Below are 25497 nucleotides of genomic sequence, written 5' to 3' on the forward strand. Positions count from 1 at the left end.
ACATTTATAACACAGAGGACACATCCAAAAGGATACATTCTATGCACACATTCTTAGCACACTTTCATATACACATTGCTAACACCCACGCCCATTACCAACACAGTACTTTCATACAGATCTACACACGCATACAGGGAAAATCAAAGACACATTTGTTCTTTTTCTGTCTCTTTTTCATTCACAAGCGTACATTCTTTGGATATCTTTTCATTCTAGGAAATGTAGTTTCAGATTTTTAATACGAGAACCAGGTTTGTATGAACCAGAATGCCAAGAATAACACCTGGACTGTATCAAGAACACACACACATACACAAACTAAAAACACATCCTTTGTACAGCAATATATGTTAAACATATACCCGTCAGCAAAGACACACACGTCCAAGCACTACGCAATCACAGTAACCTACACTCACTGTCAGGGACACACAGAATACACAGGCAAACGTATTCTGCACACACACTTCTAGCATTGCATGAAAGGAAACACAAACTTGGTATACGTCGTGAAGCCAAAGTTATACTCCCAAATGACAATCCAGGGGTCTCAAGCTGAAGTCCAGAGGTGTAGCTGTGACCCCTGGTAACCTTTAATTGTTAATTGACACGCAAGCCTCCCAGCCACCCCCCGCATCTAATCTAAAATCTTTATGCTGTTCACACTCTCTCTCTTTTCTGCCTTTCATTCACTGTCTTTTTCCAGTTCTTTGATAGCTAATTACCATTTACATATTTGCCTTTGTGTGTTCCTTTGTTTCTTTCTTCGTACTTTTGTATTTTGAGGTGCTCTCTTTAATTTCTCTTTTGTCCTCACTACGTTCTTTGTTCTGTGAGCCATTTCTTTTCTTTCTGAGTGTTGATTCGAAGTTGAGGGGGTCGGGGGGCTTAAATTCAGGTCAATGCTTGCAAGAGGATGCAATAGTAAAATTAGCTACAGACCGACGTTCTGTATCAAGAAAAGGGTAAAGTGCACTGCAAGTCACTCAAAACAGGCTTGCATAGATAGTAGCAGTGCAAACCTCGCTCACGTGCAGCAGGCTCTGTACAGGTAGCAGCAAAGCCAGTGTCATGCAAACACAAAACAGATAAAGCATGGCCGGAGTGCTACATTCCCTCACTCATGGGTACAGTACAGGCAGGTTTACTTCACACAGAACAGCAATAGCTTACAAGCTGCACTTAAACCTTTCATATCGCAAATGAGGAATAGCAAAGGCGGCGTTTCTTTTGCACACAAAACAGGCAGACCATAAGCAGAGGCAGTTGAAGGTTTCTTCACCATAAACATTTTTCACCTTGGGCATCGGCTGTTTAAAACACTCATAGAAACAGGTACACAATGGTAGGACCAGACCAATTCTCCTTAAAAATAGGTATGACATGGGCAGGATCTGGGCAAGCTCCTCTAATGTAGCACATCAAAATTATTGATAGAGGCTGCAGAAGCATCTCTCATAAATCAGATACTGCACAACAAGCAAGGGGCAGCGCAAGCTACCGCCACAAAAACAGATGCATGACAGGAAATAACTGCAAGCCTCCCTCACAAATCACTGCTCGCAAAGAAGACGTCTCTTGTTCACCGGATGCAGGCGTGGGGACATTCACCCGACAGACTTTTTGTCTATTCTCTCTCTGCTCATAGTTGGGCAAGTCTTGCTCAAGGAAACATGTAGAGTACCACAGTGGTACCGTTAGCCTACCTACCACAATAGGTACAGCACCACTACAGTACAGTAGGACTCCCTAATAAAATCGGTGGAGCAGCACAGCAGTACATTTAGCTTGCCTAACACAACAAATTCACTCTCAGTACGACAGCAGCACAGTAAGCCTACCCAACACAATAGTTTTGTATCACAGCATTACATTTAGCCTACATTGGCAACCAATCGCAAAGTGCATTATGTTTAAAACTCTATGTCTGACCTATAAGTCTGGTCATGGATGTGGATCTAAATATTTGTCCTCAAGGCTACATTGATATAGGCCGAGACGGCAACTTAGATCAACAGGAGCCCCCATGATCCATGTTCCTCAAACTCGTAGGGGTAGATGGGGAGATACAGCCTTCACTGTAGCTGTTGCCAAATACTGGAATTTACTCCCTCTGTCTATAAGGAAGGAACAACACTTTTTGACCTTCAGGGGGTTAGTAAAAACCTGGCTCTTCCCTCAGTAACTTTCTTCTTCCCTTTAGTTCTTTTTTTTTTTTTTCTGACACTTACCCTTCTTGTACTTAGCGCTTTGATGCCACGGCCGGAATCTGCTTTATAAATACTAAATACAAATACATAACACAACCGATTGAACATGCGCAGCAGTGAAGGTAGATGTTCACAGATCCAAGGTAGTACCATGTAATGTGTGACAACATATGCCTGTAGCAGATAGTTAATTGCTTTTGGTCATTTGCATTGCCCACAATCTGTCCAAAAGTAATGTTCAAGGAGGGTCTTTAATCCCATTCTTAGAAACCTAGAAATGAAAAATGACAAATCCTAGAATACACAGTGACATTTCCTAAAAATCTCTGACTTCTGTAAACTCTCCCATGTAAGATCAATTTACTTGACAGATCTGTGCGGGCGCACACCATATCTCCATGCCAGGTTTTAATCTTTAACTGGGATAATTAAACTGTATCGCTATACAGTCAATGTCAGAGTGGCATCAGGTTGAGTTGAATTTGCCCATACAAATGAATGTTACATGCACATACTAATGAAAGAGCAGAGAAAGTAAAACTAGCAAGTGATGTGCACAGCAGACTTTCAGTGCAGGGAGCCTATTGAACTCCACTCCATCTCGAGGAGGACTCCAGCCTTCCCCTAATGAGCTACAGTCGGCAGAGAAATGGTAGAAACGCCCTCTCTGCCATCAGTTTTAGACACACTGATAGAAACATTAAAGCAATAATGTTGCAGGCTGTTATTCTTTCTGCTCGACGGAAAGCTAAGAGCTTTCCATACAGAGGCACATGCAGAGGCGGGGCCAGCGAGGAGAGACCATGTGTAATGCACCTGGGTTACAAGCAACAATCCAGGTCGCAAGGTGAGGCCCAGGGGTTGCTGCTGGGCCCCCTGGTGACCCTTAAATGAATGTATTGAACCGCAAAGTAAAATATAGAAGATTTTGTAGCTTTATTCAAGTCTCTAAGATTACAGGAAACGTCCCCTCCACAACGGCTGTCTGCAGGCGACCGACCTGCGAGATTCTATTACCTACTACCATTGTAAGTAAGTTCTACATTCTGTTATGACAAGACGGTAAGGTACCACAACATCCTTGATCGCTGTCAGCCTTATCTCCTCCCCTTGTTTCCTCTTTTTAAACTTCTCTGTTCAACTTTTCACCTCTCCTTTTATTTTTTTCCTTTTTCACTCATCTTCATTTCTACATTCTCCTCTCCACCGTTTTTCTTTTTCCTCCTTTCAGTCTCATCTACGACAATGTCCCAAGAATTGCATGTACAAGGGGTAGTTAGGTGCCAGCTTGAGATAAGTGCGTATCTCATCATTAACCGTTTCAATCAGACAAACCCAGGGTCTCAGTTACAGGAGGCCTATGCCGCTGGAGTGTCACTATCTATGATGCTCTGGTGGCGCAGGCCTCTCAATCATATCTATGACGCAAAGTCACCCTGCGTGGCTTTGCATGACCTCATAGATATGGAGTATTGCAAGGCAGCCCCAAGCGCTGCGTTGCCTTTCTCTACATCAAGGAAGCATTCCATGGGCATTGCGGTGGGTGTTCCCAAGCAACACCCATGGGTTTTGAAACATTTCCAGATTCACAAGAATCTGTAAACCTGGGAATGTGTCAAAACTGTGTGTCTCCCTAGGGCAGGCGTAACAAGGAGAAATAACTTTATTTATCCTCAATATTTCCTCTTTCTATGTGTGCTGCAAAGGTTGTAAATTAGGCCCTCAGTATATAAGGCCTCTCTGAAAGTGAATGCTTGGCTGATGTTTGTTCCCTTGTAGTTTCATTCCATTCTGAATATGCCAGTGCATGCCTTTGGACATGTCTTGTTCTCCAGAAGAGTGACTCTTACCAGCCTCATCTCCCAGGAACAAGTAAACACAAGCCCAACACCAGGGAGACACTCGCAATAGAAATTATGAGCACAAAGCCTCCTAAATATATTGCACCTGGAGCAGGGCAGGCTGGGTCCTCTACCAATATGGGCACCAGTGCCACTGTACCAGCTGCTCCACTGAAAGCTACACATCTGTTGCAAATTGAAAGATATGAATCTGACCATTGGCTAATACATTGTTAGTTTGTCCATGATTCCCTATCACAGGTCCTCCTCAGGAAGCAAACTTAGTTTCTTGATTTATCACTGCACTACTCGAGCTACTAAACTGGGACACTGAAATTCAGCCTTGCTACACATTTGGCGCATCACCTCAGTAAATGTGAACCACATAGCTGCTCCGGGCTGCTGCAGGCTGGTGTCTCCATGTGGGCATGAATTGTTATAGATTAGATTCCTTCTCTATTTTATTGATACTTCCAGCATTCCTCATGGATATTTCACCAGTGGAAAAAAGACTCTCTCCCGTGGTACCAGCTGCTTTTCTTTAGGTAGCCCTCCTCATATGCCCACTAATGTGACACAGTGCTTTTGTTACTTGGATATAATGAACTTGGATTTGCCACCACAGTCATGTTTACTGACTGCTGCAACAGTAATATGTTTTTTGGGGATTTCCACGTTGCAGTTTTAGACTAGGTGTTGCTTTATCCCCTAGGGTATGAACCATTCTACATATTCCAGTGTAAACAATGCATGGATAAAGGATTATTTGTCTATTGGTCTTTGTAAACAGTAAAGAGTGTATTTAAGGACAAAGGGGGTCATTCTGACCCTGGCGGTAATTACCGCCATGGCGGAGGTCGGCGGTAGCACCGCCAACAGGCTGGCGGTGCACCGCTGGGCATTCTGACCGCGGCGGTTCAGCCGCGGCCAGAAACGGAAAGTCGGCGGTGTACCGCCGACTTCCCGCTGCCCTTGAGAATCCTCCATGGCGGCGGAGCGCGCTCCGCCGCCATGGGGATTCTGACACCCCCTACCGCCATCCGGTTCCTGGCGGTTCTCCCGCCAGGAACAGGATGGCGGTAGGGGGTGCCGCGGGGCCCCTGGGGTCCCTGCAGTGCCCATGCCATTGGCCCCAGAGGGCCCCACGAAGAATTTCAGTGTCTGCTTTGCAGGCACTGAAATTCGCGACGGGTGCAACTGCACCCGTCGCACCTTCCCACTCCGCCGGCTCCATTCTGAGCCGGCGTCCTCGTGGGAAGGGTGTTTCCCGCTGGGCTGGCGGGCGGACTTTCGGCGGTCACCCGCCGGCCCAGTGGGAAAGCCAGAATGACCACTGCGGTCTTTTGACCGTGGAGCGGTCTTTCGGCGGGAATCGCTTGGCGGGCGGCGACCGCCGTCCGCCGCGGTCAGAATCACCCCCAAAGTGTTGAGCTTTACAGTAGTAAACATAAAACAAACACAGATTTTGGAAAATGGGATGACATTCTACGCCTAGCTGTTCAAAATGCCAACATGAACGAAAAATGAGGGTTTCTCCAGACATGATAGATATGTTTGGTTGTACGATTTTTTGATAGTAGTGTCTGGCCCTAGAAAATGCGATACAACCAAGTCAAGAAATTTTGAATGGGTTAAAACATTTAGGCCGTCATTCCGACCGTGGCGGTCAGCGGTGAAGCGGCGGTAAGACCGCCAACAGACTGGTGGTCTTTTTTCATGAATTCTGACCATGGCGGTTACCGCCATGGCCAGCCGCCGCTTCACCGTTCCGACCGCCACGCCGGTAACGACCGCCGGGCTGGAGACCTGGGTCTCCAGCCCGGCGGTCGTCACATACCGCCGGCGGTATTCCAACCCACCTGACCCCAGCTTACCGCCATGGATTTCATGCGGTTTGGGACCGCCATGAAATCCATGGCGGTAAGCACTATCAGTGCCAGGGAAACCCTTCCCTGGCACTGAAAGGGGTCTCCCCCACCCCCAACCCCAACCCGACTCCCTCCCCTACCCCCCCACCAACCCTGCCACCCCCAAAAGGTTGCAGGACCCCCGTCCCCACCCCGATCCCCAACATATACACACACATACACACATACCCCCCGCATTCATGCACGCACTCATGCACATACACACATCCCCCGCATTCATGCACGCACTCATGCACATACACACACCCCCCTGCATTCATGCACGCACTCATGCACATACACACACCCCCCGCATTCATGCACGCACTCACACGCCCCCTCAACATACACACACGCACACCCCCATGCACGCACACAACTCACAACACCCCCCACCCCCCTTCCCTAGCGGACGATCACCTTACCTGTTCCGGTGATCCTCCGGGGACGGAACGGGACCCATGGGGGCAGCTCCGCTGACACAACCACGCCAACAGAACACCGCCACAGCGAATCACAGGTCGTGATTCGCTGGGCGGTGTTCTGTTGGCGTGGCGGTGGAGGTGGAGCTACCTCCACTTCCCCGCCTGCCGCCAGTATGGCTGTTGGCGGCTCTTCGCCCGGAAACAGGCGGAGCGCTGCCAACGGTCATAATGGCCCGTGCGGAAGACCGCCAGCACTGGGGGTCTTCCGTACGGCGGTCCCTCTGCGGTCTATTGAAAAGACCACCGATGTCGGAGGACCACCTTATTGTTTTGGGGTATGTGATAGCAAAAGGACATTGCACATCACTGAAAAGACAATATAACTCCACAAAAGTATGCATATATGTGAGACAAGGACAAATATCTAATATTAGAAACCTAGGGGGTTATTACAAATTTGGAGGAGGTGTTAATCCGTCCCAAAAGTGACGGTAAAGTGACGGATGTACCACCAGCTGTATTACGAGTTCCATAGGATATAATGGACTCGTAATACGGCTGGTGGTATATCCATCACTTTACCGTCACCTTTGGGATGGATTAACACCTCCTCCAAAGTTGTAATAACCCCCATAGTGTCTTAAGTCTTTAAAAAGCAAACAAAGTCTCTTTCAAGCACAAAGTACCTGGTTTGGAGTGGAAAATCTCCTCAGAGGGCCACAGAAGAAGAGATACGTGGAAAAATGGTGTGTGCATCGATTTCTCCCCAGCACACACGGACTTGCGTCGTTATTTTTCACGCGGGGAAGTCGCGCGTCGTTTTCCGGCGCGCAGACAGTCTCTTTCTGTGGATCGCAGGGATTACCAGATGTCCCGGGTCTGTGCGTGGATTCTCCTGCTTGTTTTCCGGCTGCGCGTCGTTCTGCGGGGCTGCGCGTTGAAGTTTCGCTCTCACGGCAGGCGTCGCGTAGATTTCTCCTCTGGAGGTCGGGCGGCGTTGTCCTTGTGAGGCCGTGCGTCGAAGTTCCGGTCGTCCCGAAGGCGTCGCGTCGATCAGCGTCGGTGTGCGGCGTTTTTCTCGCCACGGAACAAGCTGTGCGTCGAAAATTTCGGCGTACGGAGCGTCCAAGTGAAAAAGAGAAGTCTTTTTGGTCCTGAGACTTCAGGGAACAGCTGGCAAGCTCTATCCATGCCCTTGGAGAGCACTTTCACAGCCAGGCAAGAGTTCAGCAAGGCAGCAGGCCAACAGCAAGGCAGCAGTCCTTTGTAGAAAGCAGACAGGTGAGTCCTTTGAGCAGCCAGGCAGTTCTTCTTGTCAGGATGTAGTTTCTGGTTCAGGTTTCTTCTCCAGCAAGTGTCTGATGAGGTAGGGCAGAGGCCCTGTTTTATACCCAAATGTGCCTTTGAAGTGGGGGAGACTTCAAAGAGTGGCTAAGAAGTGCACCAGGTCCCCTTTCAGTTCAATCCTGTCTGCCAGGGTCCCAGTAGGGGCTGTGGCAGTCCTTTATGTGAGAGCATGCCCTCCACCCTCCCAGCCCAGGAAGACCCATTCAAAATGCAGATGTATGCAAGTGAAGCTGAGTACCCTGTGTTTGGGGTGTGTCTGAGTGAATGCACAAGGAGCTGTCAACCAAGCCCAGCCAGACGTGGATTGTAAAGCACAGAAAGATTTAAGTGCAAAGAAATGCTCACTTTCTAAAAGTGGCATTTCTAGAATAGTAATATTAAATCCGACTTCACCAGTCAGCAGGATTTTGTATTACCATTCTGGCCATACTAAATATGACCTTCCTGCTCCTTTCAGATCAGCAGCTGCCACTTCAACAATGTATGAGGGCAGCCCCAATGTTAGCCTATGAAGGGAGCAGGCCTCACAGTAGTGTAAAAACGAATTTAGGAGTTTTACACTACCAGGACATATAACTACACAGGTACATGTCCTGCCTTTTACCTACACAGCACCCTGCTCTAGGGCTTACCTAGGGCACACATTAGGGGTCACCTATATGTAGAAAAAGGGGAGTTCTAGGCTTGGCAAGTACTTTAAAATGCCAAGTCGAAGTGGCAGTGAAACTGCACACACAGGCCTTGCAATGGCAAGCCTGAGAAAAGGTTAAGGGGCTACTTAAGTGGGTGGCACAACCAGTGCTGCAGGTCCACTAGTAGCATTTAATCTACAGGCCCTAGGCACATATAGTGCACATTACTAGGGACTTATAAGTAAATTAAATAGCCCAATCAGGTATGATCCAAAGTTACAAGTTACCATGTTTAAAAAGGGAGAGAGCATATGCACTTTAGCACTGGTTAGCAGTGGTAAAGTGCGCAGAGTCTAAAAGCCAGCAAAACAGGGTCCAAAAAGTGGAGGGAGGCAGGCAAAAAGTTAGGGGTGACCACCCTAAGACATGTCAGGTCTAACAGTTTTCCAAATATAAAGACGAATATAGTGGAGAACGCCCATTTTACACTCCTCACCCTATTTATCCAAGGAGGCATCCTTTTACTGGTACAAAAGATTTTAAATGGCTACGCCAGATTTACAAAGTGTTTATACCTAAAGGTTGAAGACAGAGATGTATGCTTGGCTTTCATGGACTCTACCACTGAAAATAATTTAGTGTGTGTAATGTCGTGGGCCTTGGGCCCACATACTAAATAAATGAAGGACACAGAAACACTAGACAGTGACCAGCTGGCCACTACAGTATGATATGTAAAATACGTGAAATATGCCGAACAATCATTTGCAGATCACTGAAATAAGAAAACATACATGGCATTACCTTCAGTTGTGGGTATTGAAAAAAAATAGAAGTCCATTTTTTGCAGAATGATGGACAGGTTATTAGATATCTTACGTTCTGTCGTACAAAGGAGCCAGTGCTAGACCTCTAACATGTTTTCTAAAACAACCGTACCTTCAGATCACTTACGAAAGATGCAAGAGTAGTTGTGAGCCGATATTATGTAAACAACTCAAACAACTCTGATTTTAAAACAATATTCCTGGAATACAACATAAATTCAAAGGTATTAATGAAATCTAAATTTTACCTAATGGTCAGTAATGTTTATCCATGCCTTTTCCCTAATTTAATTTCATAAAGAAATTATGGAAATACGCACAGGCGCAAAGGAGCAACTATATTAAACAGTGACGTTTGCAAAATGTATTTATCCTATCAGAATTCTCACATAAAACTAAAACATATATGTAAGTTTTCATTTTCTCAACGTATTTGAGAGAAGTGACTGCCCAAATGGTAAATAAAAGTAGGGAATTACGTTGTATAAACCTAATTACCCCGAGGAATATTAAGGAAGTTAATTAAATGAACTATGACATTACATTAATAATTATATTATTAATCTGGCACTGCTAGTCATATCAACTGCATGCTGGCTAATTATCGAGTGTAATTTTAGGTGCAGAAGGTGGGAATAAACCAAATGCCAGGCACATTATACGGGTTAAGGTTGAAAGACAAATGTTTAGTCTACAAAGTGATTTGGCTTATCTTCTTATGGGTCAGTGAAGGGCGAATTAAAGTTTAGAGAAAGTTAGAAATATCAACCTACTTGCATCTTCTTAAATCATTGAATACTGTACTATAACAAAATAACAGAATGAGCGGAAAAAAAGAATGAAGCCCGCTAAGAATTTGAGTAGGATGACGTAAAATATAATCTGTCGCAAAATTTCCTTTTTTTGCATGGACATCCCAGACCATTTTTTCCTCTTTCTAGACTCTATTTGTGCTTGCATTAGGACTTTGTGCACTGTGGCACTTCTATTCAGTGATGGAGTGCGTGTCCTTTGACCATTACATTATTTTGGTGAAATTGATTTCTCCCAGTTGGACTGTTAATTTTCCTGTAGGGCTAAGGCATGTGGTGAGGAAAGGGCACTAATGGCATGGAATTAGAATTGTGTATGTTGGACCAGCTTGCAGAACAAAGCATATCATTAGCACTACCTCTTTTGATTTGGAGATGCAAGAGAAGGCTTCTCCTATTCACACTGAGGACCATCCTAGACAGACAGGCTACAGCCACAGTGGGCAGGAGAGCCACTTTGGACTGATAGGTGAACTCCTAAAAACAGGGCTGCGGCCAAGGAGCCGACAATGGGCCCACCTGGTGGCAAAATAGTTCTGACATTTTGAAACAGTGGTGAATGGGTAACTTTACAGTAAGACAAAGAGGAAGTGCTACAAAAGGAGTTGGTGAATGGGAGAAAATAGCATTGAGTGGAAGAATGTCTTCAATCACCGGCTAATACTGGCATTTCAACTACTGAATCCTCTTAGCATTCCTAAACGTAGGAAGACACTACTTGAAAAAAATATCCTACTGGTAGTAGCCTGACATCTGCTGGACAATGACTCACTCAAGGATGCAAGGTCTCAAGGACTGGTTACTTCTACTGGCACTCAGGGAATGGAACTGCTCTCTGAGGGTCAGGTTATTTGCAGACTTTTGTCATGATAAAACTGGCATCTCAACCACAAGCTGCTGAGAGCAGTCCTAGACCATGGAAGGCTCCAGCTGAAGAAGAAAAAAGCCTTCTGCTAGAAAACTCCTGATTCCAGCAAAAAGAAGACTCACCCATTGATAAAAGGACTCATGGATTCATGACCTTTGTGGCTCTCACGGACTAGGACTGATGTCCAAGGGTCAAGAGCTCCCCTGCTTATCTCTCTTACGAATACAAAAAGCAGAAGGGCTCCTTATGCCAAGAGGGATCAGCAGACCACAGAAAACTAGACTTGATAGTAGACTTGGAAAGAGAGAGATTTGGGCCCATATTTATACTTTAGTATTTTGTAAGTTTGCACCGCTTTACAATGGGGTAAAGTGGGGGAGAAAATTATGTGGATGGGAGGATGGGCTGGAAGGTATGTTTTTTTAAATGTTTGGTTGGGTGAGGATTATAATACCAAAGATGGGAGTGGATGCAAGGCACCAGATAATTTCGTTTTTTAAACATGTGGATGATGTGGGCGCTGTTTCAAGGGTAGTGTGGGAGAGTGGCGGGTCTCCAACATGATCATGTGGGAGAGAAACAAGACACCAGGTGCATTCTGTGTTGTATTGTAGATGTAGAAAAAGCTATTGACAGTGATTGAGTTGGGTGACAGAACAATAGGTACATTTTATGTTTAAGTAGAACTAAGGAAATGCAGAGTTTTCCACCCACCTAAGGATTCCAAGTGGTTATGGCAACTTGAACTTTGTTCTCATCTATATGATTCGACTTGAAATGCCTTATTATTGACAGCTTCCCTTCTGTACTTCTATATTTTGTATAATACATAGTACGTTGAAAAGCTGCTGAGAATCACTATAGCTGCAGTGTGATCCGAAATACTCAGTAACACACCATGGGTTTTTCCTAAATATGCACACACACTCCCTAACAAACCACTAAAATGAATGCCATTAAATTAAGTTTTAGCTTTTATATACTATGCATGTTAACTGCAGATATGTGAAATTAGTTGTTATATGAAAGTACGTTATTATTATTATTATTATTATTATTATAATTATTATCATTTTCATTATTTAAGAAAACAGATTCATTTTGCATCCGTTTGCAATACATGGTTTTCTCATATAATTAGGTCTGATACAAGATCCTCTGAAATTTCTTCCTGACTGGAGTTTGAGGTTTTTGTTTTATTAATGTCTTTTTTAGAAGATTGTTTAGAGGACGATCAGTCATTAAAAAGCATATCCAAGACAACATTCTTCATTCTGGATTTCTTCATGAGGTCAGGTTCTCAGACTATGTGGTATTACTAGTAGGGCTGATGCCCTGGAATCATTTTATCCTCAAAGATCATGGTTTCTGTGCACTGTTCTGTGTGTCTCTTTGGTGTCTTCTGTATGGTGTGTTCTTGTGACCTCTTCCTCCATCTAAAGTTCTATTTTACCCTTACACTTCTCATGTCCCTTTGATTGTAGTTCTTTGGAATTGTCTACTTCATTATTATATCCATGTATGTAATGGGCAGTGGCACTCACACTCACATTCACACACATATATACACAATGCACGCACACTAGAATGTTGCTTCTTCAAGGTTTTTGAGCCATAGGTATCTTCAATTAAATGAATTAGCATGTGTAGTTAATTTTTATTCTCTCCCCTTACCTCAATTACAGAGCTGTCTCCAAATCCAATCCACTAGCTTCTGACTTTATCATGGCACCCTGCTGGTGCAAAGGTGTGTAAAATAATTTATTTGTTAAAAGTGTCAACACTGTCCACCACCAGGGCCTGTATTATATACGAGTGCACTGGGCCAGTTTGTGCAATAGCACACCTTTCAATAGGTGCACCTGCACAGATCAGGACAGTGTTCCTCATTATCATGAATGCACTGCCCTCAGGGCAGCCATGAACTTGTGCCTGCCCTGAGATCAGCACATTCATTAAAAGAGGGAGTGGCTGCTTACAAGCCATTCTGTATTTCACAGTACAGACAGTAGCAGCAGTTTGCACTTTAAAGAAATAGATCCCTCTGCTGGCGGGTGCAGTGAGTGCCATCAGGGGGTGCACTGACAGTGAGCCACCTCTTTATAGCTCACTATCAATGCGCCCCCTAAGGACCTGTTTGCCTCTGCACCTGCATTAATCATAAGGCATGGGTGCAGAGGCAAAAGTATTCCTTCATTCACATAGGGCCATGCCCCCATCTACATGAGGAAACGAACGGCCTCTCAAGATAGTGCTGGTGCTATACATGCATCAGCACAATCAATGTTACAGAAAGGGCTGTACTAGTGTCTCTGGCTGCTTCTGTAATACTACAATGCCTCCTCGGAGGCATTGCAAGGGCACTGTTGTTTCTTTCACCCAGTACCCTTTTGCTAGGTTGTGTTATTAGTGTAGTATCAGTGGAACTCTCGATGGATAGGGTCTTCCTATAAAGGATCTCCATAATCACCTTCAATCACACTGATAGACGTACATAGAGGCACACTTTTAAAATGTTAATTGTCTTTCTCAGTTTTCTGTTTTCTGTGCATCAAACACAATTGTGTAGAGCACATTAATGCACATTCACACATGCAATGAGGAGGGGCATTCTGCATTGAAAAATGTATACTATACTCACGTGTAGCATTAAGTCAGCATCGGCGCAATTAACATTTTGACATCTGCAAAAAAGGTCGGGGTTTGCTAATAGCAGCAATGTGGCTAGTTGACTCTAAAGATGCCCTAAATATGCTAAATGATCTAGTAAAAGCACACCTTGGCTTCTTCATACACGTAGTTTAGCTACATTTGGGAGGGCAATGTCTTTCATGCCACACAAAATCTTTGTCATGTAATTCCTACTTTGCTTTTATAATTATTCTATTCTATTCTATTCTATTCGACTCCACTCTATTAATTCTGCTCTAGGAATGCATTTGTACAGCATACAAGTGCACCGCCCTGAAAAGGGTGTCGTCATAGCGTACAACCGGAATTTTGAGTTTGAAATAGTTTGCTAAAAATATTGCAGCTAGAATATCCACTACAAAAAACCTCATGTACATAAGCATATAGGTAAGTTTAGGTTTGGTACAATGAACTCTACATAGATGTACATTAACAGAGTACATTTTATAAATCTTCAAGGAATGTAGATGTGGAGTTAAGAATAGTAAATCTATACTTACCCAAGTATACTATTTTCAGAATATTTTGGTAGTTGATACTCTGGCTACGAGATTTTCACCCATCAGAAAAACAAGGGGCTGTACAGTACTCCTAGGAACCTGAGTTCTAAAGTCAGATGAAATACCAATGGTTCCCTCAGATAAACAGACCCTGAATGCCACTAACAGTCTGCTGATGGCTAAGCCCCCATCAGCAGAGCATTTACTTATTTGAAACTTATTTTCTCTGTCTACATTATTTTTTGTATGATGCTACCGTCCCTTGTGCTGCTGAAGACTCTATTATTAAGAAAATAACAGGGTTGAAATGTTGACATCATCACTATGACTTGACTAGATATTGTATGTGCAGAATTGCAGTGCTTAGAGTTACAATATTATCAAACTTTCTTTCTATGTACAGTTAATAGAGTGCCTTTTCTTTCATTCTTTTGTGCATATTTCACTTGCACTGTACTGTCACATGGAGCATCTACTTTACCAAATGTGTAGCGTTGTTTGGGTACATCTTTTTTGAGTTACATGAATATACACTTGTTTAGAGACAAGGTTTCCCTGAGCATTTAGGGCCAGATGTAGGAAACTCCCAAATTGCGACTTGCAATTTGCGAGTCCCTGCGACTCGCAAATTGCAAGTCGCAATTTGGGATGCAGAAAGGTGTCTCAGACACCTTCTGCGAGTCGCTATGGGGTCGCAAAGACCCACCTCATTAACATTAATGAGGTGGGTCGCAATTTGCGACCCCATAGCGACTCAGGGCACTCACGGGGATGGGGGCCTGCTGGGAACAGCAGACCTCCATGTCCGTGACTGCTTTTAAATAAAGCAGTTTTTTTTTTTCAAAGTGTAGCCCGTTTTCCTTAAAGGAAAATGAGCTGCACTTAGAAAAAAAAAACGAAACCTTTTGTTTCGGATTTTTTCAGGGCAGATAGTGGTCCCTTGGACCACTGCCTGCTCTGAAAAAATATTTTTGGGTCCAGTCACAAAGGGGAAGGGGTCCCATGGGGACCCCTTCCCCTTTGCGAGTGGGTTACCATCCACTTCAAGTGGATGGTAACTGCGAGTCCATTTGCGACCACTTACGCGGTCGCAAATGGAATTGCATACCACTGCGACTCGCAAATAGGAAGGGAACACCCCTTCCTATTTGCGACTCGGAAATGCATTTTGTGAGTCGGCTCCGACTCGCAAAATGCATTTCTACATACCATAGACGCATTTGCGACTTGCAAACGGTGATTTTCGCCGTTTGCGAGTCGCAAATTCGTTGCTATATCTGGCTCCATGTTTCCCTTTAGGTTTGTTCATATTATGTCAGGCCCATCACCACTGTGCCTCTTTATCTTAAGAAACCATTGTTATTTCTTTCCACGATTATATTTTCATAGCAAAAAGCTTTTGTGCTTGATATTCTGACATACAACCCTCATGCTGCTTTTTGAGTCAAATAGTAAATCAAACAAAGTCTAAGAAGGGCGCCAAAATGTTATATCTTACAGCCCCATTTAAAAGTGCATTTTATTCATAAAACTACATTATTTTTCATAGATATTTTCATTTGATTTTTGATCTTATCTATCTGAGAAAGTTGGTACACTCTCGCTGAATCAGCCTTTGTGTCATTACAGCTTGCAGCCCCCATGATGCTGCTTTAGGCACAGCTGAGATCTCTCTGGTACTGGCATCTGTTTTTGAGAGATTACCCCGTCCACTTTTTATCTTACATTGAAAGTCTGAGCCGACTGACATTATTGCACTATCTACACCACTGTTGTGCATGCCACAATTTTACACAAAAAAAATATTATTCTATTACAAAAAGGTGTTCAACCAATTCGCTAGCTATTGTCCTAAGCTGTTGCTGCAGACTAAACAAGAGGTTGGTTCACAAAGAAGTCATAAATCTCTGTAAGTATAGATTTCATAATTTCATGACCAATGGTTTTCAACTGTTTTTTCTTGGTTTACGCCTCCTGCAAAAAATTTAAAATGTTAAAGATAAATAGGGGCCTATTTCAATCAGTGTGCGGGATCCCTCTCACTATACCTTGTACCACATTTCAGTGCCAGGTATGTGCTCTGGAAAAAACACAGCATAGCAAAATAGAACATGTAAACCATGAAAACAGCAAAAGGCATGGCAACAAGCTCTTAGTTATAAGCTCATTGTGAAAACCTGGGTTGTAGGACACTCCATATTTTCTATCCTGGAGCTGGAACCAGATTCACACCTCCCTGCATGGGGTTGTAGAAAGCAGGGACCCCTTTTGGTTGAAGGGAATTAAATTCCCTAATGATGGTCGTGGTTGGTGCATCTGTTTATATCTACCCCACCACTCACACCCATAAAGTTCAGGGGTACATGTGGAAGTGAACATTAGTGTGATATAGACATTGCAAACATTTGTGGATACAAGCATAGTCAAAACTATGTACATGTTGTATTGCATTTTTCTGACCACCGCCTTACATTTGCCTGGGAGTGACCACAGCACTCTTGTAGTGGCTGCTTGCGCATGTTGGAAATCTGGCAGAACATTTGCATGCATAAGTGTAGTGAAAATAAGTATGTTTGACCATTGACTTTGTGTTTCACTACTGTGAATATTAGTTGTTCAAAGTTCACCAGTTGCAGATTACATTTTGTATTCAATTTAGCTGCCTATTGGCTTTATCGTGGCATTAGACATTACATTTTGTATTCAGTTTAGCTGCCTATTGGCTTTATCATTGCATTAGAAATTGCAGTTGAGACATTGCAGATGAGCTGTGTTTTTCCACATGGTGAACTAAGCTTGTGTTTTTCGTATTTTCTCTTACCAAACGCAATAGCATGATAAGGAAGTACATATTTTGTGTTTTGCTTTAGTACAGGGAAGAACTCGGCCTTGGGAGAGAGAGCCTTGAAAACTTGGCTAACTTTCAACGTTGTTTCTTCCAACTCTGACCTACAGTAGCCAGCATGTTTTGAATATTCACATCTGAGAGAGAAGGCCTCTTAGTAGGCTTTTTCCAATGATTATTTAATCTATAAAAGGTGTCCCTGGGTAGGAGTGAGGGGAATTTTATGAGACTTTAGTCAGGAGTGGACGTCAACTGCCTGACCTCCCGTGAGGGTGGAAAAACCCCTTCTCGCAGTTGAACAGGGGTCATCAACTTGCTGGTATGAGAAAGATGAAGAGCAGTGATAGGGCCCTACAGTGATTAATTTTGACTTTATTCTTTGCTTGGCAGTTATGCTATAATATAATCACATATATTTGCTGTGTAATTTGCAGTTGAGAATCACTTTGATATATTTTCCTTTCATTGCTGTGACTATGTTTAAACGTGTGCCTCCAACCTACTAATCTCCTCTATCAGGAACCTCGTGGTGAAGTAATAATAAATGTCTTCTTTAAAATAAGGAGTGCATTCCAGAGGTTTTTGTCAGCTCGGTCATTAGTGAAAGCAAAACAATAAGTAACAACTTTGTAGACAAAACTGACTCAGTGCATTAGTTGCGATACTAGCCCATACTCTGTAGCATAGACAGTGAGGGATCTTTCAAATTATAATATTATCATTCTGACCTACTACTGTTACAAAACCTCTAGTTATTGTTTAATGTGTATTAGAACATTGGAACGTTGGCAGCTCCATTGGAGACAATGGAGTGCTCAGGGCTTTTACTGGCTGGTAAAAGCCCAGAGCATCAACATTCTAATGTTCTTTGTTCACAGCAAAAGATGTGAACAAAGGCCTCACGGAGCCCGAGGGAATTTCAATCCCCTCGGGCTCTGTGAAGACTTTGTTTTATTTATTAGAACATTCTGCCCTCTAGTGGCAGAATGTTCTAATAGCCTTATAGCCCTTTGTAGCTGGCTATACCGGCAATTAAAGTCCTGCTCCCTTGTTAAATGCTGGAACAGGCCTTAAATGGCCAGTTTAGCCCATTACGGTGGGTTCTAAGGCTATATAGGATCTTTTTCTGTGCAATTACTTTCAAATCCTGAACAGCTGGGTAGGTTACCATTGTCTGACCATCCTGATCTTAGGTTTAACAAATTAATGAGGTTTAATAGACTTTGAAGAACAAACTCATGTCAACAACTTTTACAAATCATAATTAATTTCAGCCTTCGCAGTGGCACTGTTCAGCTTCCAGTCATTCACCTATTTTTCATATATTGCTTACAGGGGAAGTGTATGTATTACATATATGCTCTGTTTTAAAGAATAAGCAAACTGTATAAGCAAGCACCTTTAACCGATGTTGCCTTCATAGCGAGCTAGGACTGCAATGTTGACATTTCAAATCGTTAACTCCAGGTTTAACTTATTTGTTTCAAGGCAACATTCAATTCAAATTTCACTTCAGGTTGATTGGAACATAACATGGCGCAAGAAGATATGGCCTAGCCTTCCCAATTTTCCATCTTTGTAGTATGAAAGACTAATATTTAGGAAGGAAATCTGAACGTCAAATAATGTGAGCTTTCCCCGCATATGTAGAATGAAATCATGTTTGAGTGCTGGAAGTTAGTAAATGTTCCCTCTTCTATACGTCTAGTACCAGTTTACACTCTGATTATGAGTAGGGGAGTACTGGAAGTACCCCACAAGTTTCCTGCCACAGAGTGGGGGACCCAGTTTTATTGGTAAGAACTCCACAAGGTACTTTTTTTTCCAAGAGGATTAACACTGTCTAAGCAAGTGGTAAATGCCGGTGGGATGTGATGCGGGACACTGGGAAGGTGGAGGGGATGAGAAGCATGGGGGAGGGAAATATCATTGATTGGCAGATACGCAGAGTGTAATATGCTATTAATTACCGTTGATGAGAGATCATCACTCATAAGAGGCTTGGGTGCTGGGCATTATAAAGAAACATTTAAAGGTGAGTTATTGTTCAGATCTGAAAAGCGTAAGAATCACCAGTTATGGCTTGCAGTGCACAGAATGCAAACCATGTCTCACGCTGCCACTATGCTCCATATACCAGTTTGCCAATAGCTCAACCAAGAGCGAAACGTGGTAACGGCATGAGCTACAGCATTCATTCTGTGTGTTGCAAACCATAATTGGAGGATTTCATGGGTTTATTAGGTCTGAATTCACCATTCTGTGGCATGGCACTGGTGGCCAAATAACACATTATTTAGAGGCACTGTACGAACAAACACATAGTCGCACAATTATTACTGCAGTCAAATGTTAAATGTAATTTTATTGCTCCAGTACGGCAGATAGACATCAGAAAAATGTTTTTACTGACTCACAGATTGCATCTAGCAGTTCATCTCCTAATAGTCACAAAGTCTCTTCAATGTGATCTTACCATATGACATAATTGTAACCCCTTGCATCTTGGATTCGGTTAAATACATTTTATTAAAACATGCATACACATATATATTAGAAACCCTAGTAGGAGAGCAGATGCTGATCCAGGAAGCCCACATTTTATTTTTATTTTTAGACCATGTCTGTGACTAAGTCTCCCCAAAGAAGCCTCACCACTCGTTTGCTTCTTTTAAAGTGTTTTTTTTGCTGCAACTGTCAGTGCCTACCTTTTAAAATAAGATCTGCTGATGTGTACAGCTTGGCACAGATATGCATATATGTAGAGCCAGAGATACATACTGGTTGTCTAACTCAGCCTGGCGTCTGCACACAACTAGCTGAGACCCAGAGTTACTGGCCTCGTAAAGCTTTATAAATGGTTATCCAATATGAAATTTGTCCTTTCTTGTAAAATCTGTAGCCTTTAATATGTTTTTATCTTTTGGTAAATCATGGATAAAACATTACTTTTGAATGGCATAAGGTAACAAAGTAATTTATGTATCTTTTCTTTTAAATATCTAGTCTAAAATGCATATCCAGGGTCAGTTTTACTCTACATAACTTAATTTAAGTACTTGGGAATATTTACCCAAGCCAGCCTTATTAGAAATCATGCCTTAAGCTGAGCTTTTGAACCAATTAATTACTCTGTTGATTGGTTGCCAGTTCAAAGAAACCATGAAAAGTAGACCTATCCTGAGATATCAGCTTCTTCTGGCAGAAAAAGACGTGCAATATGTATAAGGTGATTAGCTCTCTCTTTCTGGCAACTGCTGGTGTTATATTGCCACTGACACAAAAAGGATGTCAGGTAGCCCTTTAACTCTGGTCATCAAACAGGTGGATCTTTACAGGCTTTGAGGGGGAAAAAACAGATATGAGAGCCTGAAGCCTGACACAGAGGAGAGGTGTGCTGTAATGTCACCTCAAGCAAAAATCTATGTTCTTCCCAAAATACTGTGCAGGTGGGTTTGACTGCGAGAGTCTGCTTCTTAGCAATGCCAGTTAAGGGAGCTGATGTGCAAACTCTGAAAAGCATTGGAACATCCATCTTCCTAAACTCTCCACCTCCATTTTTATAATCCAGTAAAGGAAGAACAGTTGAGGAGAAGAGAAGCAACAAGACAAAATGGATGGCCCACACAGTGGGTGAACCCCTCGCCAGAGTGTGAGGACCCACTTTAAAGTTGCACATTTTGGACTTTTATTGGACACTGTCTCCTAAGCAAGTGGCAGTAGATCTTGTCTCCTGTTGGGGACATTAAACATTGGCACTGAAGGAATTGGGTCCCATCGTACTTCAATGGACTAGTTGTGGTTATATGTGCTGTAGGACAGGGTACCACACTCTCCTGCGGGAATCACAGGCACTCTGCAAGCTGTGGGAGGCCTGGGCTCTTGAGGAGTGCAGGCGGAGGGAGTGGTCTGCCTTGAGAACCATTGTTATTGCTGCAAAAGAAACCCCAGGTCAAAAGACTATTACGGGGCAGAGAGGGGAGGGCAGGTTCAGTCTCTTCTATATCAAGGAGAGTACTAGGCTGATGGGGAAAGAAAGAAGACTGTGTGGCTCAGGACCCAGCCACCTGGTCCATGCACTTAGTGTGCAGATGCTAAGGAGGACTGGGTACATGTACGTTTTGAACAACAGGAAGATACATTCATAGAAAACAGTTTACTGCTGGTAGTTGAATAGAAGGAGAGCCCCTAGGATGAAACAGCACCCTATTCAACCTGTGAATGACCTGAAAAATTAGGCCATTGTTTCTCCAGAGTGCTCCAGGAAGGCAGGGACAACAATGAGCAGTGTGTTTGGGTTTGGGTCCATCAAGGATCAGTGGTGAGCAAACCCTTTTATTTGATTTTGTACTGTCATCTCTAGTCTCTCTGGGTATTTATCAGTAAACGGGAAGAGGGTTTGGTCTGAATTAAGTGCTTCAATGCATGATGTTGAAGGGTGTTCCAGGTGTGTATGAAACTCATGGAGGATTGGTTCCAGAGAAACCTATTACAGCAGTGTTAGACCTGAAAGCCTTAGGGTGGTCACCCCCAACTTTTTGCCTGTCTCCCTCCACTTTTGAGATACTGTTTTTGCTGGTTTTTAGACTCTGCGTACTTTACCACTGCTAACCAGTGCCAAAGTGCATATGCTCTCTCCCTATAAACATGGTAACACTGGATCACACCCAATTGGGCTATTTAATTTACTTATCAGTCCCTATTAGAGTGCACTATATGTGCCCAGGGCCTGTAGATTAAAAGCTACTAGTGGGCCTGCAGCACTGATTGTGCCACCCACTTAAGTAGCCCCTTAGCCCTGTCTCAGGTCTGCCATTGTAAGGTCTGTGTGTACAGTTTCACTGCCAATTCGACTTGGCATTTAAAAGTACTTGCCAAGCCTACAACTCCCCCTTTTCTACATATAAGTCACCCATAAGGTGTGCCCTAGGTAACCACTAGGGCAGGGTGCTGTGTAGGTAAAAGGCAGGACATGTACCTGTGTAGTTTACATGTCTTGGTAGTGTAAAACTCCTAAATTCATTTTTACACTACTGTGAGGCCTGCTCCCTTTATAGGCTAATCCTGCTGACAGGTGCAGCTGGATTTAATATTACTATTTTAGAAATGCCACTTTTAGAAAGTGAGCATTTATTTGCACTTAAATCTTTCTGTGCCTTACAATCCACGTCAGGCTGGGTTTAGTTGACAGCTCCTCGTACATTCACTGAGACACACCCCAAACACAGGATACTCAGCCTCACTTGCATACATCTGAATTTTGAATGGGTCTTCCTGGGCTGGGAGGGTGGAGGGCATGCTCTCACACAAAGGACTGCCACACCCCCTACTGGGACCCTGGCAGACAGGATTGAACTGAAAGGGGATCTGGTGCACTTCTAAGCCACTGTTTGAAGGTTCCCCCACATCAAAGGCACATTTGGGTATAAAAACAGGGCCTCTGCCCTACCAACTCAGACACTTCCTGGAGAAGATATCTGAACCAGAACCTGCACCCTGACAAGAATAACTGCCTGGCTGCCTAAAGGACTCACCTGACTACTTTCTGAAGTAGACTGCTGCCTTGCTGTTGCCCTGCTGTCTTGCTGCTCTCTTGCTGTGCTGCAGAAGTGCTCTCCAAGGGCTTGGATAGAGCTTGCCTCCTGTTCCCTGAAGTCTCAGGGCCAAAAAGACTTCTCTCCTGTAGCTGAAATCCCTGTGTGGCGAAAATTCGATGCACCATCTGCCAAGAATGATGTACAGCCTGTTTGCGGTGAAAAATTCACTGCACGCTGAGTCCAGAACGATGCAGCCCGACTTCACGACAGAATATCGACGCAGCACCAGCGACGGGACTGGAACTTTGACTCACTGCCCTACTGCATCGACGCAAGCTGACTCAGAATGACGCCACTCAACTTCCTGAGAGGAATCAACCGCCTGCCGTGCGGAAGAAAATTCCATGCATCGCCTACCGGAATCGACGCAGCCCCTGTGACTTCGCTCCGCAAGCCCAGGATTCCACGTATCGTCCCCGGGGCGTCTGAAGACTCCACAACCCGAAGAGGATCCAAGTCTGTGCCCTGGAAATCGATGCAACATCTTCCCCATGTGGAAAATAACAACGAAAGTCCATGTGCGAAGGGGCGAAACCGACACACACTCACCGTTTTCCACGCATCTCCGCCTTTGCGGTCCCTTGCGAGGTTTTTTCAATGCAAACCAGGTACTTTGCCCTGCACGAGACACTTGTTGTTTCTAGGAGAAATTAAGACACTTTTTATTGCTTTTACATTAATATTTTAACTCTAAAGAGACTTTATATCATTTTTACAGTGATATCTCAACATATACTTATTGCATTTTTATCATTTTGATCTGCATTTATCCAGATAAATATTATATATTTTTCTAAACACTGTGTGGTGTATTTTTGTGGTGTTATATGGTGGTATTGTATGATTTATTGCACAAATACTTTACACATTGCCTTCAAGTTAAGCCTGACTGCTCAGTGCCAAGCTACCAGAGGGTGGGCACGGGATAATTTGGATTGTGTATGACTTACCCTCACTAGAGTGAGGGTCCTTGCTTGGACAGGGGGTAACCTGACTGCCAACCAAAGACCCCATTTCTAACAAGCAGTAGAAATATACTTTTTCTCTGAAGTGTTTTATAAGGTTGTGATTTAAGACTGTGACAAAGTTAATGGATAGCTTGTTAGTAATGGAAGGAACTGGAAGTTGTATGTACAGTGAAATGTCTATTATTTATTATTGATTGAATGTTGAACACTTTATGACAAAGCCTGGATGCCTCTCTTTTTAGTACATAAACATGATTTTCTATATGATTAAATGGGTCTACATGGGCTTTAGGGGTTAGGGACTCCTGACATGCAGAATACCAAATGTGCCTGAGACCTATGGGGTTTAGTCTGCATTTAAACACACAAATGACTGCCTGTGTATTTACTGAGTGGTATTTGTTGTGTTGCTGAGTTCTGAGTTTCTAGTCCACAGCAGCATTGGTCTGTGCCATTTCGTAACCCTGAGAGTCACATGATAAAAGGAGTACTTGGCCCCAGTTTGAGGGCCCAAATTATGGAGTTGGCAGGACACCAGAAGTAAAAGAACCTAGTTGTCACAATTGTGATCCACTAAATCTGGTCCTTGACACCCCCGACCTAGATCTCTCTCTCTTTTGCCCTTTCCCTTACACACACACACACACACACACATGCATGTATATATGTGTATATTATATTATTTGTATATTATTTAAACACACCCATATGTGCGCACACACACACAAACATATATATCTAAACAATATGCTCTTTCAGGCTTGGAGTGCCACTCACATTACACAAACAAGGAAGCAGAGAACCCAGGGTAGCTTCCATGTTTTGTTGGACAGCAGCTCCAACATAGAGCACCCTACAACACCACTGACACTCTGGATCTGCTCACCTCAAATATCTATTTTCTAGTCAGGTTTTTGAGCATTAATGTAGTGTGGTGAGTGAGATGACCAGATTGCGTACTGAGGTGCGTGACTTATAGTAATTTGAAGGTGATGCATAATTTATAAATGTAAGTTATAACTATAAGTCACAGTAATTTGAAGATGATGCTTAGATCATAAATTGAAGTTATAACTTTAGAATTTCTAATGTTTGTGGAGTTTAAGTTTGGTTTGTACAGAAAGAAGAAATACAGTTTTCCTAACTATAACCTATCCCTAATCTTTGTTTTTCATGGAATCTCAATGTTTTTTATTTTTAATAAAAAAACGTTTATATCGTGCAGTTTAATGTCCGTGTGTGGAGTATCATTAATTGATGTGTGGTACAGTAGAGAGGGGTGTAGAGTATAGTAAAGTGTACTGTCATACAGTATAGTGTCGGAGAGTGGAGTGAAGTAGAGTGGAATGTGGTAAAGTGGGGAGGCATACTGTGAAATAGCAGAGAGTGTAGTGGTATTTAGAGGACTGGCTTAGTGTAGAAGTGTACAGTCTAGTGACGTACATTAGAGTGGCATATGGTGGGTTAGCATAGAGTAGAGTGTCGTAGAGGGCAGTTTTGTAGAGTGGAATAGCATAGAATGTGGTAGCATAGAATGGAGTGGCATAGAAGTTCTAATAGCGTACACTGGGTTGTCGTGGAACGGCCCATAGTTCATTGGTGTACAGTGGAGTGACGCAGAGCGGAGTGGCATACAGTGGAATAATGTACACTGAAGTGGCACACAGTGGTGTGGCATAGAGTAGAATGCCATACAGTGTAGTCTCATAGAGTGTAGTTGTGTGCAGTTGATTACAGTAGAGTGTGGTGGCATACAGTGGAGTGACACAGAGCGGAGTGGCCTAGAGTGGAGTGCCATACTGTTTAATAGCGTAGAGTGGAATGGCATAGTGTGGAGTGGCATAGAGTAGAGTGTCTTAATTGAAAAGATGTAGCATGAAAGTGTGTGAACAGATGTACCTGTAATATGTCGGGAATAAACATTATGAGTTGCAATGGTAATTTTTGGTAATATGAGTGAATAGTGTTAATAGGGTAAAAGTTAGGTTTTAAAACATGTATTTATATATTGTGTGACGGTATAC

Source organism: Pleurodeles waltl, chromosome 2_1 (genome assembly GCF_031143425.1).
Source record: "Pleurodeles waltl isolate 20211129_DDA chromosome 2_1, aPleWal1.hap1.20221129, whole genome shotgun sequence".
NCBI lineage: Eukaryota > Metazoa > Chordata > Amphibia > Caudata > Salamandridae > Pleurodeles > Pleurodeles waltl.